The 14,750-nt window shown below is 41.7% G+C and overlaps 1 long non-coding RNA gene across 1 annotated transcript; it reads left to right on the top strand.

The window, feature by feature from the left end:
- The first annotated feature begins 5,370 nt into the window (after nucleotides 1–5,370).
- LOC123649497 lies at nucleotides 5,371–7,985 on the top strand. The gene is made up of 3 exons (XR_006739024.1): nucleotides 5,371–5,485; nucleotides 7,501–7,615; nucleotides 7,737–7,985. It is a non-coding gene; the product is annotated as an uncharacterized LOC123649497 (long non-coding RNA).
- Nucleotides 7,986–14,750: the final 6,765 nt, after the last annotated feature.

The following is a 14,750-nucleotide window of genomic DNA, read 5'->3' as shown; positions in this document are numbered from 1 at the left end:
ATAAGGTGACAGGTAGAGATTTCAGAATTCAAAACAAAGTTGATTCTGACAGTTTTGCCACTTATTTCTTGCTGTTGTAGAGATACAGAGACTAGGAATTCCCTATTCTGCCATATTCTCGTCTGCATATTTTAACAAGGCTTTTTTATTCTTCCATATATTTATTCAATAGCCATAAATTAAGCCCTAGGCACTGTTTTATAGGAGATAGTTTAGTCTAATAAGCTCAGCATTAGGCATCATTATGTTTGGCCATCACTAATCAATAGAAGTTTGGAATCTAGAATGAGAGGTGGAATTTTTTTAGTCCTATGCTTAGATAGCAAACCAGAGGTAGAATACTTTATCCTATGCTGGGGAATCATATTTTCCAAGAAAGTTATACAGATTGGACAAATAGAATAGTAAAATGAGATGAGATTGAAACCAAGTAACACAGGAAATAATTGAGATTCTTATGGGTGAAAATGATGCTAAATTTATTATTTGTAACACCAAGCGTTAAAGTGCTAATTTTAGAGTAACAGATTAAGTTTTAATGTAAGGAAGAACTTTCTAGCAGTCAACACTGTTAAAAGAGTTATTTCAGGATGCATGCGTAGATATTAAACCATAAAAAACAACAAGATAATGTCACAAAGTCAGAAGAATGGATTATATCCAAGAGAGAGAAGTATTTGGGCATGGGATTCTGGTATACAGATCAAATTATATTTCTAAATGCTAGTTGTATAGTTTCTTGCTTTATAAATTCTCTAAGCTTACATCACATATATGTCTTATGCACACTTTCATATATATGACATATCTCACAAAGTTAAAAAACAAAACAAACAGAGAAAAAAAACAAAGTTAAAGGATAGGTACATGAACTGGGCACAGTGGCATGCACCTATAATCCCAGCTACTCAGGAGGTTGAAGCAGGAGGATTGTTTGAGCCCAAGAGTTTGAGACCAGCCTAGCCAACATAGCAAAACCTGATTTCAATGTAGAGAGAAAAAAAAGATAGGTGTGGTAGAAATTAAAAATGGCCACACCTGCTTTAACATCCATGGAGTAGGTTCTGTTCTCTCCACACCTTTGAATCTAGGCTGCCCTATGACTGCTTTGGCCAATAAAACACAGCAGAGAGAACTGATTCTATGCTATTTGGGGCTCTATCCTTTAAGAAGACTGGTAGCTTCCAACTTGGTCTCTTAAAGCCTGAGTCACTATGTAAGAAGTCTAATAACTAACTTGCTGTAGAGAGGCCTTGAGACTACATGGAGACAGAGAGGCATGTCTGAGCCCAGCTTTATAGCCAACCTTGTCAAGCTACAGGCATGTGAATTAAATCATCTTAGACCTTCCATGTTAGACCGGCCAACCACTAAGTACCACAGTCAACATCACCAGTAGCAGAATTGTTCATCAGAGCTTTGTCCAAATTCCTGAACCCCAAAATCATGAAATAAAATAAAGTGGCTGTTGTTTCAAACTACTAAGTTTTGGAGTAGTTTGTTATATACAATAAATAACACCAAAAAATAGGCAAATTTAAGCAAATACATTAAATACAAAAGTAAGTGTTCTGTTAAATTAAATTTGGCCTAAGGTTGTCACTGTATCTTGAGTCCCTAAACATTGAACTGCAACCTAACTTAGTATGTAAACAAATTGAAAGCCCATAGCCAGGCATGGTGGCACATGCCTGTGGTCCTAGCTACTCGGGAGGCTGAGGCAGGAGGATCGCTTAAGCCCAGGAGTTTGAGGTTGCTGTGAGCTAGGCTGACGCCACGGCACTCACTCTAGCCCGGGCAACAGAGTGAGACTCTGTCTCAAAAAAATAAAATAATTGAAAGCCCAGTTAAGAATATATTCTTGTAACAAATACTTGAGTCTGAGATGATAACAGCAGCAAGCTCCAGCCAGTCACAGGCTGCCAACTGATCAGACCATGTCCAAAAAGGCAAACACCGAGCTGTCACCAATCAAGCTGTTTCTGTACCTCACTTCCCTTTTCTGCTTAAAAATACCTCCTGCCCAAAATGTAGAGCTCTCCGAACCTCTTATGGTTCTGAATACTGTCCTGTTCATGAATCATTCTTTGCTCAAACAAACTCTGATTAATTTGTGTAAAGTTTTTCTTTTAATAGTTCTAATACTAATGGTAAATAAATTTAGAGCTTAGAACAAAAAAGCATTGTTTTGGACAAAGAGTATTATTTTTTGAATCAGTATATACTCTGAAAGATAAAAAAGTCATAAACATTTATGTAATATTTATATGGTCTTGGCATGGGTGAGACCCTTCAAAGCAAAACACCAAAAGCAGAAACTATAAAGGATTAAATTAATAAATCTAAATACATAAAACTTTAAAGTCACTGTATGTAAAAAGTATTCTACACTAACCGTCACCCTAAACACAATTAAAAGCTTAAAATAAAACTATGGCCAACACACACACACACACACATGCATGAAAAAAATATTAATGTAAAAATGTGTTCAATATAAAAAGTTTTTTTAAAAAAGTAGAAGTACATTAAAGAAGACTGTGACTGAAATGATTCCTTTCCGATCTTTCTGACCTTACAGAGTTTTGTCAGGTACAGACTAAGCTTGATTCCTCCCATGTATTACTTTTCTATTCCTGCTGTAACAATTCAGCAGAAATTTAGAGGCTTAAACAACACAAATTTGTTATCTTAGAGTTCTGGAAGTCAGAAGTACAAAATGGTTCAGCAGGGCTGCATTCCTTCTGGAGGCTCTAGGGAAGAATCCCTTTCCTGGAATTTCAAGTTTCCAAGGCCTGTCTATATTCCTCGGTTGGTTAGCACATAGACATCTTTAGGGAGGGGGGAATCACGCTGCCTATCACACCTCAGTTCCACAGAGCTGGGAAGTTCTCCCAGAGGTCGGAGGTGGGTAGGAACCCCAGGGCTAACAGACGTAGCAACTCAAACACAGTCCTTACATCCACAGCTAAGTCATCTTGGGCCAAATTCAGGGATCCATTTAACGAAAAACAAATGAAACATGCCAAAAGTATTTTGCCTCCTATTTGGGGGGTGGAGAGAGAGCAAAGATGTGTGTGTGTGTGTGTTTTACATAGCATCTCCATGTATTTCCACTTAGTAAAAATGCATTCATTGAAAGGTGATTTTCAAATTCTTGAAAAGTTGTCCTGAAGAACAGGAATAAGACTCATTCCACGTGGGTGAAGGAGACAGACCCAGAAACAACAACAGGAAAAATGAGGTCTTTTCTGACGGTTATCTTTGTTCAAAATGCAATGAGCATTAAAAGAAAAGAAAATTGAATACAATTAGCTTTATGAAAAGTTTAGTATATTGTCCTTTTCCTTCTTCATTTTATAGATAGTAACGAAAATCTGTGTTTAGCGCTTGGAGTCTTTAAATTTTCAATATTAGTGGGGTGTAGTGGTGCCCACCTGTAGTCCTAGCTACTCAGGAAGCTGAGGCAGGATCGCTTGAGCCCAGGAGTTGGAGGCAGCAGTGAAGTATGATCACGCCGCTGCACTCCAGCCTGCGTGACAGAGCGAGATCCTATCTCTAAAAAAATAAAAAAGAAATTCCCAATAGATTATCAGAATAATGTTGAGACTGATGTAAATGCTTGACCAGTTTCCACTGCCCCTAAAATGCCTGAATTTGACAAAGAACCCTCCAAGACAGTTTTTTTCATAACGATTTTTAATCACAGGCCACCAAGAACTTCTGAAAAATTTCAAGTGTCTTTTTTCATACTTTATTCACTTACTTCTTTTTAAAATGAGATAGCACTATGATAACACTTATATGGCTCAGTGGGGGATGCAGAGGTTTTTGCTCTCATTTAACACTGGGTTGAAGACCCAGGCCCAGAAGTGCCTTCTCTAAACCCCCTCTGCTTCAGTTGCGTCCCCAGCGTTCTGAGTCTACGTGCCATGCGCTTTAGGCAACGCGAGGGTGACAGAAGCAAGGGGGCGGTGGCACTCTGCTTCGCTGGCCCCTCGCTTCTGACATTACAAGGGCGTTGTGAGCTCCGCTGAGATGATTTTTTTTTCCTACAGGAAGGGAGCAGCAGAGTCCCTCGTCTGAACCTCTCCTTTGACCTTGCCTCCCTTTCCAAATGAAATCTTTCCATTGCTTTCATAGCTGCACTTTTTGAAAGCATGTTCTACCATTGCCACATTTGCTTCCTAACGTGCTGTCTTCAGCACACAGCCCATCAATCCGCTGAAACTATTCTAGCTAAGGCTTCCATACCTAAGCCTCCTAATTGGCAGGTTTAAGGGACCCTTTCTGACCTAGGTGACATTATTTGCTACCACCACCCTACCTGTACACGAGTAGAACGTAGGGATTCCGGTGAAAGACGGGACTAGCCTGTCTTCCGTCTGCAACATTGAAAAGTAAAAACCTTAACAGGACAGGGTCTGTGGCAGGAGGTGGGGAGGGAGGTCAGGTCAGTGCAAGGAAATAGTGGTGGTAACTGAGAACAGCGTGCTGGACCGCCGCGGGAAGAACTTGTAAATTCTTAAGAGAACGCACTTTTCGCGGCGTTGCCGGGCGGCCATTTTTCCCAAGTGGCTGTGAGCAAACGAGCAGCCCCTGTCGGCGCCGAGGGCGATTACAGCTTTTCGCCGAGACGTTTTGACTACGTTCCAGTAGGGGTCAGCGATGAGGTGGCTTCAAGTCCTCAAGAAGCCTAAGCCAACCGGTGAGCTTTAGCCCCAAAAGAAACGGAAAGGAGGCAAGTTGCCAAATTTAAAGCCCAATAATATCTTTTCTATTTTAATGCATACATTAGCAAACTCCTGAATACATATAAACACGGAAGGAGGCAAAGTTTCCTTAAATTTGGAAACAGTATTAGTCTGCAAAGGTGCTCTAAGTCAAAGGAGGGGGCAGCAAAAGAGACGGGGTCTCGCTATGTTGCCCAGGCTGGAGTGCAGTGGCTATTCACAGGCGCGATCCCACTACTGATCAGCACGGGAGTTTTGACCTGCTCCGTTTCCGACCTGGGCCGGTTCACCCCTCCTTAGGCAACCTGGTGGTCCCCCGCTCCCGGGAGGTCACCATATTGATGCCGAACTTAGTGCGGACACCCGATCGGCATAGCGCACTACAGCCCAGAACTCCTGGACTCAAGCGATCCTCCTGCCTCAGCCTCCCGAGTAGCTGGGACTACAGGCGCGCGCCACCGCGTCCGGCGCTTGCAATCGCTGCAAAAATGTACTAGAGGCTACGCGTGTGGTGACGTCACCGGGGGAGGGACGGGGCTGGGGCGTGGGGAGCTTGGGCACGCCCGGCGCGAGGCGGTCTCCAGGCTTAATTCGCGTGACGCCTTCTGGGCGGGGCTGCTATCCTGCCCCGCTGGGATCCCAGGGAGGAAAGTCAGCTGACCTGCTGTGGGCTCGGCTTCCGGTGTTTTGCTCTAAAGCTGCGTGCGTTGCTGTTTAACAGAAATTGGTCAGCCTGCGCTTTATACTTACAGGTGTGGTGTCCAGACACGCAACGGGGGAAAAAAGGAAACACGATTACCTGGTCCCTCAGCGTGACTTGCTTCAGCAGGCCTTGAATACGTGCTGCATCTTTTGTGGGACCTTATTTAGGAGGGAACTATCTGGCTTTAAATCTTTCATTATCCTCAGCAAGCATTTAGGAGGTGCCTGCGGTGTACGAAGGAGAATAACCCACAGTGGCAGAGGTTGGGGGGTTCGCAAAAGTGCTGGAGGCTACCTCAATCCTAACTGGAAGGAAAGGAGGCCAAGGCAACTGTCTGCTTTCGCCACCCCCGCATATTCCTTGCCCATTATTGTTAGAGAAGCTAGTATCTGGGTAGATTAGAAGAATTTGGGTTTGGCAACCTAAAGTCCTTTTGGGGAGAAGCTTAGGTTGGGAACGGGCAGAGGAGAAGAAAGAAAAAAGAATTTCCAACCATGGTTGATCAGCCAGTCCAAAGTTTCCCCTCCACCTCTGTCCTTGCAGCAGATAATTTTGCTCCCTTCGTCTTAGAAAAATTAAAGGCTATTAGACATGAACTCTTTCAACTGCTTGCTGCTCTCCCTTCCTCTGAATTTATCTTTACATCTTCAGAAAAGAGCAACCCTCTGTTGTCCCTTCCTAACTCAAACCCTATTGGCAAAAATCCCTCCATCAATCATTTCCACCCATCCTATCTATCCCACCCTCCCTCTCCTCCTACCTCTCTCTCTTTCTCATATAAAGAGATTACTAGCCCTCTTTCATTTAAAAAGAAACCTCTCCTTTGACCTTACCTCCCTTTCCAAATGAAATCTTTCCATTGCTTTCATAGCTGCACTTTTTGAAAGCATGTTCTACCATTGCCACATTTGCTTCCTAACGTGCTGTCTTCAGCACACAGCCCATCAATCCGCTGAAACTATTCTAGCTAAGGCTTCCATACCTAAGCCTCCTAATTGGCAGGTTTAGGAGGTGACCTAGGTGACATTATTTACTACCACCACCCAACTGGAGCACTTGTGCTTGCTACCTCCTCCCTGAAAGTTTCTTCTTCCTGGTGTTTGTTGACAGCTTCAGGTAGGTCCTCCTAGGCTTTGCTGGTCTCTACTCTGCCCACTCTGTAAATGTGATTCCTTGTAGTTCCCTCCTAAACCTTCTCTGGTCTCTCTCCATGCTCTTCATTCATAATCTCATCAATTCTCAAGGCTGTCAAATCTGTAACTCCAATCTGATGCTTTTTGTAGAGCTCCATATCTACATTTTTAGCTGCCTACTGGTTGTCACCTTGAAATCATTCAAAACTTCAAATTCAACATTTGCAAGCAAAACCGTTCATTTTCTCTTCCTCCAAACTTGCTCAATGTTCCTATAGTCTCACTCTCTATCAGGATACTTGGTTGTTCCCTTCAGAATTCTCTGAGTCATCTTTGACTACTGTTTCATTCTTTCAATACCAAATATTTATTTCTTGCCTATCCAATGACAGACACTGTGCTAGGTGATGGGGATGTACTAGTGAAGAAAAGAGACACATGAAAGAGACAAAAACGTAGCAAAAAAAATTATAATTACAAACTGTGATAAGTGCTGGTGAAAGAATCAAGGCATCGAGATATAAACAATGGTGGCAGGAAAGGGGAGGGGACCTGTTTTAGAGAAGGTACTCAGGTAAGTCTCTTTGAGGAGGTATCACTTAAATTGGGGCTTGAAGAATGAGGCATCGGTTAACGTACTTCGATTGCAAACAAGAACTGTCTGTAGACTGAAATAAACGAACTCCTCTTAAGGAATTGATTGGAAGAAAATGGGTACGTGGCAGCGTGTTGTTCCCTAGAGTCTGTTCTCCCCTTTCACTACACTAATACATTTTTAGCTGAGCACAGGAAGTCCCAGTTAGAGACTACATTTCCCAGTTTCCCTTACAACCAAGTGTGGTCAAGTTCTCACCAATGGAATGTAAATGACAGTGATATGCTTTAAAATAAATCAGTTGCCCTCCACTTCTGCTCTTTTGCTCTTCTCCAGCGCTAGATGGCGTCAGTGCAGAGACACTGCAGTGCCCCTGCGTTAACCATGCAAATGAGGAAAAATATCCTAGTGGATAGCAGAGGATCAAGAGGAAAGACACCACGGTCCATGGGTGAGATAATGGAGCGGAGCCACCTTGCCAGTCTGTGCCACCCCTAACTCTGGAATGTTATATGAGAAATAAGCTTCCATTTCATTTAAATCATGATATTTTGGGGTCTCTATTATTGCAGGATACTCTGTACTCTACCAGATGTAGGGAAGTTCACAGAAGAAAATCCCTGATAACCAGAACTCAGAAAGAGCAGGAGCCAAAAGAGCTCCAGGCATCTACAGGGCACCACAACGGGAGGAACTATCTTCAACCTCCTGTAAGAAGAGTCCGATTTTCTAGTTTCAGTTCTGTATTCTACAATCTTTATTTATAGTCATATCCATTTTTATTATAATTGTGTTGTAAATAAAATTTTTGTGTTCTGCTTCTCTTTCTCATTTGTCACTATTCTTTTTAGTGGCAGTATACAATCTCTTCAATTGATGCATCATAATTTATGATGGTTTAAATAGAACCACTATAAGTTACACTGACCATCACTTCATCATTCTATACGTTTCACCTGTTTAGATTTACGAATTAGTATTAGGCATAATATCCAATGCTAAGTCAATTACGCACAAGCTCTAATCAGCTGTTTGCCTTTTAACAGTGCCAAAAACAAGGCCATGTCCAGCTGTATGGGGTTTTGCTCGTTCAAAATGTAACCTGTATGAAGGTAAATTCTGTACCACTAAACATTATAATAGATAACGTCCTCATCCCAAATGGCACGTCTCAGTCTGTCTGCAAAACTCCACGCCACGGGACTCAACAGTTTATAAATCTGTCCTTCGGGGACCTTAAATGAAGAGCATGGAATCAGACGAAAAGGCTTTCAGCCCTGGTTGCAGGAGAAAGCTTGTGGGCAAGCTGGGTCTGGGCCTTGAGTTCTCAGCGGCCACCAGGGAAGGGGCATGGGACATGGCAGAGGGTGGACCCGGGCCGCACAGGCCAGATTGGTGGGCCCTAAGAGGGCACTCGAGGAGGGGGCCTGACGCAGCTGAAGAAGAGAAAATGGCACAGAGATCACAGACGACCAAGAGAAAGAGGCGCACCCCAAAGAAAGTTAACAGCTCGCTCCCCAGCCCAGCAGAACTAGCAGAAGAGCCGGAGCTTCGACGCCCAGCGAGCCGGGGCCCTAGGGGAAGAGGCGGGGCCGCTGGGGGAGGGCAAAGGTGGGGGCCCCAGGGGAGGGAGAGGCAGGGCGGGGAGACCCAGGGCAAGAGGCGGGGCCCCTAAGGGAAGAGGCGGGACCTCCGGGGGGAGAGAGGCGGGGACTCTAGGGCAGAGGCGGGGCCGCCAGCAGAAGGAAAGGCGGGGGCCCTAAGGGAGGGAGAGGCGGGGCCTCCAGGGGGCGGGGGGGGGTGCAGAGGCGGGGCCGCCATCGGGGAGGGGGGGGGAGGTGCAGAGGCGGGGCCGCCACCGGGGAGGAGAGGGAGGCGCAGAGGCGGGGCCGCCACCGGGGAGGAGGGGGAGGCGCAGAGGCGGGGCCGCCACCGGGGAGGAGGGGGAGGTGCAGAGGCGGGGCCGCCAGGGGGCGGGGGAGGCGCAGAGGCGGGGCCGCCACCGGGGAGGAGGGGGAGGTGCAGAGGCGGGGCCGCCAGCGGGGAGGAGGGGGAGGTGCAGAGGCGGGGCCGCCAGCGGGGAGGAGGGGGAGGTGCAGAGGCGGGGCCGCCAGGGGGCGGGGGAGGCGCAGAGGCGGGGCCGCCAGGGCGCCAGGCGAACAGATTCCCCAGCGTGAGACCCGCGCTGCAGGTCTAGCGGTTACGCGCGGGCCGCGTACTCCCGCGAAGAGCCCAGTACCTGCACCCTCGATCGACTGCTAGTTTTCAGCAGCTCCGGCAGGGTTTTCATTACGGCAGGTTATTTGCATTTCAGGGACGTGTCCGGTGGGTAGTCTCTGATTCCATTCCGTTTAATAAAGGAGATGGATTAACTAGAATTACACTTTCACATAACATACGTTTTCTTCTTGAAAACACCCTGCGTGGAGGAAGAGCCTTTAATATGGCTAATACACAATATTTCATCAATCCAGAAACTCCTTTCTTGTGGCAGGTTTTTAAATCTTGGAAGATGCTAGGCCTCTAAGTATACCTTAAATTTCCCGCGCCTATTTTCTGCCGTTTGAATACGATTTGATTTTCATCCGACAGTTCTGCGGAAATGTTTTGACGTTTTAGATCTCAGAACTCTTTTATAATATGACTATTTATTACATTGATTCTTACCCGATGTGTAATAAATCATGTCCCCAAACCAAAACTCCATACATTAAAATCCTGATATTTAACAGACTTTATCACAGCTATTGATTTTATCTCTTCACACCAGTGTGGTAAAAGCTTTCTGCTGTATTTAATTTGTTCATTTTGAAAGTCATTAAAATGCTTCATTTTCTTCAGCTAACGTTTGAAGAATGCTTCCTTTTCTGGGACTCCGAAGAGTTAGGCTAATGTCATACTCTGCCAGAATAATTGGCAAATAGGTTTGCCTTTCCTTGAGTTTCTATTCTCAAGGCTAATTATTTGTTGAGGTTAATATATTTGAACAGCTGGGATTTTGGTAGGAAAACCAGTACTTTAAATTGCATACAGCTTTCACTAAGGTGAGAGAGAATCAAGATAAAGTTCTTTGTCTAAACCATTCACTTACTCACCCAACAAATAAATATTGAGCACCTGCTAAATGCTAGGTGCCCCAAAGTGTCAACTATTAATGTTAGGGAGAAAGAATCGTTTTGAGAATAAAAGTGTAAACAAGGAAACAATATGCTTGACAAGATACAAGCAGTCTAATAATGTATACTTTATGTCTATTCATCTTGGACCTGGAGGAAAAACACGATTTTTAGGTAGAAGAATCACAGGAAACATGTCTGATTTTTGCATGATCTCTCTCCCCGACCATGACTAATATAAAAATCCTAGGGCTTTCCCAATGTGGAGGTGGTGAGGAGAGTAATATCTTACCCTAGACCTCCTCCCCTTACCATGAATAAATGGAAAAACACTGTGGCTGTAAATGACCTTCTGAGGTTCAAATGGCAATCTATTTTCACTTCTTTTATTTTGGAGGTGGAAATTTTAAGCTTTCATGTGTTCAGTTTAGATAATTTTTAAATTACTTTGTTGAGATTTTATGATGTGATGGTTGAATAGTTAGCACCACTGGTGCTTGTAGGGGATGCTTTATAAATACATTCTGTCACCACAACTCACACTGTTAATAATTTAAAATATATTGTGTTACACTGTGGTTTCAGTGTACGACATTTTATGACCAAAGGGAATCACACTTTTCTCAGGGGTTGCTTTTACCGATAATGAACTTTGAAAGCAGCCCTAGTTATATAGAGAATATTCAAGGCACATGCTGTTTGTGCCTGTTCAACTGAACCCCCTCCCTGTACCATGACAAAGCTCTAATTCATTTTGTAGCACAGCTTATTTTCCAAGGGGCAGCATAGCCAGAGGTGTGGCAAGAAATAAAGAAAGGCAAAACCACTACACATTTGTTGTAACATTCTGTTAAGGGAGACAATCTATAGTCACCATGATGTATGGATAAACAGTACTGCATATTACAAAAGGGTATTTGTATAATCCAGACCAATATATACAAATGCTGAGTTATGACTTATTATCATTATAAAAACTAATATTAATGCTCTTATACCTTAATATTATAACATAAACTAGAAGAATGATTTATCTCCTTTTGATCATAAGATTTATAATCCCTTTGTGCATTCATTCATTCATTCACTCTACCCATTAACAATACATCATTAGTCATAAGGGAAATGCAGTGAAAACCACAGTGATACACAAATTCACTCCTACTAGAATCACTATAACAACAACAACAACACAGAAAATAACAAGTGTTGGCAAGGATGTGGGGAAATTAGAACTGTCCTACATTGCTGGTGGGAATGAAAAATGGTGTAGCTGCTGTGAAAAACAGTTTGACAGTTCCTCAAAAAGTTAAACATACCACCTGATTGAGCAATTCCAATCCTAGCTATAGACCCAAAAGAACTGAAAGCAGGGACTCAAACAGATACTTGTACATCAATGTTTGTTAAAGCATTATTCACAATAGTCAAAAGGTAGAAACAACCCAAGTGTCCATCAACAGATGAATGGGTAAAAAAATGTGGTATGATGAATTCTTATTCAGCCATAAACAGGAATAAAATTCTGACACATGCTATAACATGATAAACCTTGAAAACATATAAAGTGAAATAAGGCAGACACAAAAGGACAAATATTGTATTATGTGAAAATATCTAGGACAGGCAAATAAATAGAGACAGAAAGTAGAGAAAAGTTGGTAGGAGTGGGGAATGGGGAGTTATTACTTAATAGGCATAAAGTTTCTGTTTGGAGTGATGAAAAATTTTGGAGGCCGGCTACGGTGACTCACGCCTGTAATCCTAGCACTCTGGGAGGCCGAGGCAGGTAGATCGTTTGAGCTCAGGAGTTCGAGACCAGCCTGAGCAAGAGCGAGACCCCGTCTCTACTAAAAATAGAAAGAAATTACATGGACAGCTAAAAATATATATAGAAAAAATTAGCTGGGCATGGTGGTGCATACCTGTAGTCCCAGCTACTCAGGAGGCTGAGGCAGGAGGATCGCTTGAGCCCAGGAGTTTGAGGTTGCTGTGAGCTAGGCTGACGCTACAGCACTCTAGCCTGGGCAACAGAGAGTCTGTCTCAAAAAAAAATAAATAAATAAAAAGTTTTGGAAATAGTAGTGATGGGCGCATAACATTGTGCATGTAATTAATGTTCCTGAAAACTGCACACTTGAAGATTTTTAAATGGCAAATTTTATGTTGTATATATATTTTAACACAATTTATTTATATAAATAAATTAATTATTGTTCTCCGTTGTTCTATTGTGTTCCACTGATCTATGTGTCTATCCCTCCACCAAGACCACACAGTCTTAATTACTACAGCTACATAATCAATCTTAAAATTGGAGAGACTGATTCCTCCCACTTTTTGTTTTGAGAATTGTTTTAAATATTTTAGTTCCTTTGCCTTTCTATATAAATAAAGAATAATCTTGTCTACATCTACAAAAATAAATCTTGCTGCTGGAATTTTGATAGTAATTGAATTAAACCTGGAGAAAACTGACATCTTACCATGTTGAATCTTCCAATCCATGAACACAATATATCTTGCCTTATCTTTAGATATTCTTTGATGTTTTTAACTAGTATTTTTGTACTTTCCAGAATATAAATTCTTTAGATTTCCATTTTTGAGTAAATATAAATATTGTATTTAAAATTTTAGTGTCCATGTGTTTATTGCTAGTGTATAGAAATACAATTGATTATTGTGTGTTAATTTGTAATTCTACAATCTTGCCAAACTCATTAGCTGTAGGAGGTTTTTTATTTTTGTTTTTAGATTTCTTCGGATTTTCTGTATAGGTAATAATGTCTTCCACAAATAGGGACGGTTTTATTTCTTCCTTTCCAATCTATATGCCTTTTATTTCTCCTTCTTGCCTTAATGCACTGGCTAGAAAGTGACAGCCTTGCTTTGTTCCTGATCTTAGTGGAGGGAGCACTCAGTCTTTTACCATTAGGTATAACATTAGCTGTATAGTTTTTTTATTTTAGTTTTGTAGATTTTTTAAAAAAGCAAGTTGGGGAAGTTCTCCATTCCTGTTTTTCATAGAGTTTTATACCATGAATAGGTGCCAAATTTTGTCAAATACTTTTTCTGCCTTGATAGAGATGATGAGGTGAATTTTCTTCATTAGCCTATTAATATGGTAGATTACATTGATTGATTTTCAAATATTCAAACATCTTTGCATCCCTGAAATAAACTTCACTTAGTCATGGTGTATGATTATTGTTATATACTGCTAAATTTTATTTGCTAATATTTTGTTAACAATGTTTGTATCTGTATAAATTAAAAATATTGGTTTATAGTTTTTGTTTGTGTATGTGTACTTATTTGTACTATATTATCTTGTTTTAGTATCAGGGTAATAGTACCTTCACAAAATGAAGTGGGAAGTATTCCCTTCCCTTCTATTTCCTGCTATTCTTTAATGTTTGGTAGCATCTGGGTGGGGTCATTAGATGTCCTTTTTGGGGGGTGGAGTTTTAAAATTACAAATTCAATTTCCTTAATAATTATAGGGCTACTCAAATTATCTATTTCATATTGGGTAAGTTGGGGTAGTTTGTGCTTTTTGAGAACTTGGTCTTTTCATATGCATTGTCAAATTTATGTGTATAGAGTTGTTTGTAGCATTCTCTTATTATTTTTCTATCTGTGGAGTCTCTAGTGATATCTCATGTTACACTTCTGATATTGGTAATTTGTCTTCCCTCTTTTGTTCTTTGTCCATCTTGCTAGAAGTTGTTGCTTTAATTGATATTTCCAAAGAACCAGCTCTTTTGTTTCATTGATTTTTCTCTATTGTTTTTCTCTTCTCAATTTTATTGATTTCTTCTCTGATCTTTATTATTTCCTTCCTTCTGTTGCTTTGTATTTATTTTGCTCTTTTTAAAATAGATTCTTGATGCGGGAGCTTAGGTTTGTGACTTTTCCTCTTCTAATGTATGCAATTAGTGCTATAAATTTCCCTCTTAGGCACAGGTGGTGTATGCCTATAATCCCAGCTACTGGGGAAGCTGAGGCAGGAGGATCGCTTGAGCCCAGGAGTTGGAGACTAGCCTGGCCAATATAATAAGAACCCATATCAAAATAAATAAGTAAATAAATTTCCCTCTTTTTACTACTTTATTTGTGTCCCCCAAAATTTGATAATTTGATATGTTGTATTTTCATTTTCATTCATTTCAATATATTTTTACTTCTCTGATTCTTATTCTTTGACCCATGGATTATTATTATTATTATTTTTTGAGACAGAGTCTCACTCTGTTGCCTGGGCTAGAGTGCTGTGGCATCAGCCTAGCTCACAGCAACCTCAAACTCCTGAGCTCAAACAATCCTACTGCCTCAGCCTCCCGAGTAGCTGGGACTACAGGCATGCGCCACCATGCCCAGCTAATTTTTTCTGTATATTTTTAGTTGTCCAGATAATTTCTTTCTACTTTTAGTAGAGACAGGGGTCTCGCTCTTGGTTAGGCTGGT

Source organism: Lemur catta, chromosome 1 (assembly GCF_020740605.2).
Source record: "Lemur catta isolate mLemCat1 chromosome 1, mLemCat1.pri, whole genome shotgun sequence".
NCBI lineage: Eukaryota > Metazoa > Chordata > Mammalia > Primates > Lemuridae > Lemur > Lemur catta.
Note: the sequence above shows the minus strand (reverse complement) of the source record. Positions and strands in the feature narration are given on the sequence as shown.